The sequence below is a fragment of the Hipposideros armiger genome, unplaced genomic scaffold (assembly GCF_001890085.2).
Source record: "Hipposideros armiger isolate ML-2016 unplaced genomic scaffold, ASM189008v1 scaffold_555, whole genome shotgun sequence".
Taxonomy (NCBI): Eukaryota; Metazoa; Chordata; class Mammalia; order Chiroptera; family Hipposideridae; genus Hipposideros; species Hipposideros armiger.
Window position 1 is genome coordinate 792,763 of NW_017731905.1, and position 3,571 is coordinate 796,333.

A 3,571-nucleotide genomic window follows, 5' to 3' on the forward strand; every position below is an offset into this window, starting at 1 on the left:
CTCATCTCCAAACTCTTTGCTCAGAGGGAAAAGGTATGAATTATTTATATGCCTGTGCCCCATAGGTATTGGTTAAAAGTTGCCCCTGTTAATTAAAAGAAATATGTAAATTTTCAGGCAAATGTGGCTCTCTGGGGGCAAAGGTAAAGTGGTTTCTAGCAGCCTGACAAAAAAATACTGATGTTGGCTTTTAAAATGAAAGCCCTATTGTGCAGCGTGCATCAAATGATCTAGGAATTCAAAGGTATATCTGCAGAGCAATGACAGTATCAGCCTCAAATTCCCTTTTATTATGCTCCACGGTTCATATAGAAAATTACTCCTACAGGCAGAGTGAGGTGAATTTACATTACAAGTGTTACCTTAGACTCAAAGGGTCCACTTGCCTGCACACATCCAAGCCCAAAGAAAACACGGGCTGGAGTTTGCAGCAAAGAAAGTAAAGGTTTATTTGAGGAGTTGGTGCCAAGCCCAGAGACACAGGTGAGCTAGTGCTCTCAAAAACTTGGCTCCCCATGGCCTCTAGTGGCTAGGTTAGATAAAGGACTGGTCATTAATCATGCTTGCTATGGGAGCTGGGGCTGGGGTCTCTACTGATAGGTTGAGGCAAAGGCGGGTCCCGATGTCAGTCACGGCATTGTTCCCTCAGGTTTCCAGGAAATACAGTCCGTGGGGCTGTTTCGCTCTCATGAGTCTTGAGCCAAGGTGTTAGCCTTGTATTAAATAAACCCTTACTCATTGTTTGAGGTTTAGTTATTATATTCTAGTCATGGTTGATAGACCTGAGGGTTCATTCTTAAGTGAACTTGGTGTTGAACAGAACCCAATGTCCTAAGGGCTTAATGATTAAAAGGAGCGGACGTACAGTATAAGCACAGTGAGTTCTAGTTCTATTAGGATAAACAAAGCTGACTTGGATTAAAGCAGAATGCATACTAAAAAAAATGAAGTTCAGGTATGGTTACACAAGTTGCAAGGGATGATCCTAGGAGTAATAAATATACAGTCAATTGGTTCCATAGGTGACAGTTTCAATCCATTTTCAGTGGAACGTGTACTTTTCCAACTGTTCGAATGGATTTGTGTTAAGATTAAGCCATTCATGATTTACAAGCAAAAGTGTAGATGATTAGCGTAAAGAACTGGGTCTTGGTTTGCAAACTGCAGCTGTGGAATAGGGTTTTTTGTTTTTCATTGTGAAGACTTAATACAATTAAGGCCTGATTAATTCTATGCAATAAGGCATTTAGGAAATAACTTTCTGAGAAAACTAGATGAGGAATGAGGGTAGGCAAAGCTAAGGTTAGGTTTTTTTCAGGAGAAAAAAAGGTAAATAAAGCAATCAAATGGAAAGAAATGAGGGCCTAGAGAATAGGCATTATTTCTTGTTACATACTGAACAAAAAAAAATATTTAGTAGAAAATTAAAATATTCTTTCAACATGATATAAAAATTTTTGCAGATTTCCTAAAATGTATACCCAGTTACTAGTCTTTTAGTAGACAACATGATAAACATGCATTTTCTAAAATTACATTATAGATCCATTTATTTTAGATATAAAATTAACTTAAATTGAATAGAGGAAATGAAGAAAATTTTGAATGAAATAAGGAGTATTGCCATGGGAACACTATGTACCTCATAACTTCTGGTCCAAAGAGATTGAAGTGAGACATGGAATAGACCAGCATATCTCACAAAAAATCCAACTGGGCCCCCCCGTGCTGAAGCAGATTTGCTCCAAGTGACCCACAGACATACATATAATAAAAATAAATGGTTGTTGTGGCAAGCCACTGAGATTTGGGATAGTTTGTTATTCCAAAGCAGATTAATTCAATAGACTAGCCCCTTAAATCTGAATATTCTACCTCTTTTATATCCACTATATATTCTGATACTACAAAAATATATTGAATCCCAGAAATAGCTTTATTGATCTCCAGGGCATATCGGTTAGAGTCAGAAAAATGAAGTTTGAGTGGAAATAAACCATTGTTTTTCAGTTCTATCTTTTAAGAACCCTAATTGTTGCTGACCTTAAACATCATTCCATATGTCTGAGCCTCAAATGAAATGCTGAAGATGATCTCTGAAATACCTCTATTAGGTTGGTGCAAAAGTAATTGTGGTTTTGTATTGTGGGTTTTAAATCACTATAACTAGGCTCAAACACATCTTTATTAATCAAAAATAGGAATCATTACAATCAAAACATTTTTTGCCAACAAGAAATAAGTTTGTTTATTCCTGTAGCCTAAAAACCATGCTTTGGAATTCAACGAACTCTTGGAAAGCATTTTCTGCTTCCTGCTGGTTGTGAAAGTATTTTCCCTGCAAAAAGTTGTTGAGAACCTTGAAGAAGTGGTACTCGGTTGGTGAGAGGTCAGGTGAAGATGGCACATGAGGCAAAACTTCCGTAGCCCAATTCGTTCAACTTTCGAAGTGTTGGTTGTGCAGTCAGGCATTGTCGTGGAGAAGAATTGGGCCCTTTTTGTTGACCAATGCCAGATGCAGGCATTGCAGTTTTTGGTGCATCTCATCGATTTGCTGAGCATACTTCTCAGATGTAATGGTTTCACCAGGATTCAGAAAGCTATAGTGGATCAGACCGGCCGCAGACCACTAAAGAGTAATATGACCATTTTTGGTGCAAGTTTATCTTTGAGAAATGCTTTGGAGCTTTTTATAGGTCCAACCACTGAGCTGGTTGTCGCCAGTTATATACAATCCACTTTTTGTCGCACATCACAATCTGATCAAAAAAAGGTCTGTTGTTGCATAGAATAAGAGAAGAAGACACTTCAAAATGATGATTATTTTGATTTGCAGTCAGCTCATGAGGCACCCACTTATTGAGCTTTTTCACCTTTCCAATTTGCTTCAAATGCCCAACAACCATAGAATGGGCGGTGTTGAGTTCTTCGGCAACTTCTCGTGTAGTTGTAAGACGATCAGCTTTGATGATTGTTCTCAATGGGTTGCTGTCAAATTCTGATGGCTGGCCACTATGCTCCTCACCTTCAAAGCTCTCATCTCCTTTGCAAAACTTCTTGAACCACCACTGCACTGTACGCTCGTCAGCAGTTCCTGGTCCAAATGCGTTGTTGATGTTGTGAATTGTGTCTGCTGCTTTACGACCCATTTTGAACTCGAATAAGAAAATTGCTCGAATTTGCTTTTTGCCTAACATCATTTCCATAGTCTAAAATACATATAAAATAAACAGCAAGTAATGCATCAATAGCAAAACAACATAAAGTGAGAAATGCACATTAAAATGATGTATAACAGAACTACAGTTATTTAAGAATGTACTCCAATATCAAAGGCAAATTTCAACAATGCAAAAGCCACAATTACATTTGCACCAATTTAATAATTCCAATATTCTGTGATTGCTTGCTTTATGATCTTTAAGACTTGCTGCTTGGCTGTGTGAGTAACACAAAGTCCAAGTCCCAGGGAAGGATGCTAATTGTAAGAGCCCCAATCCCCTCACCACCTACTCCATTCCCTAAATTTCACTTTATCGAAACATAGGTGTATATATACCAGTTACTCAGA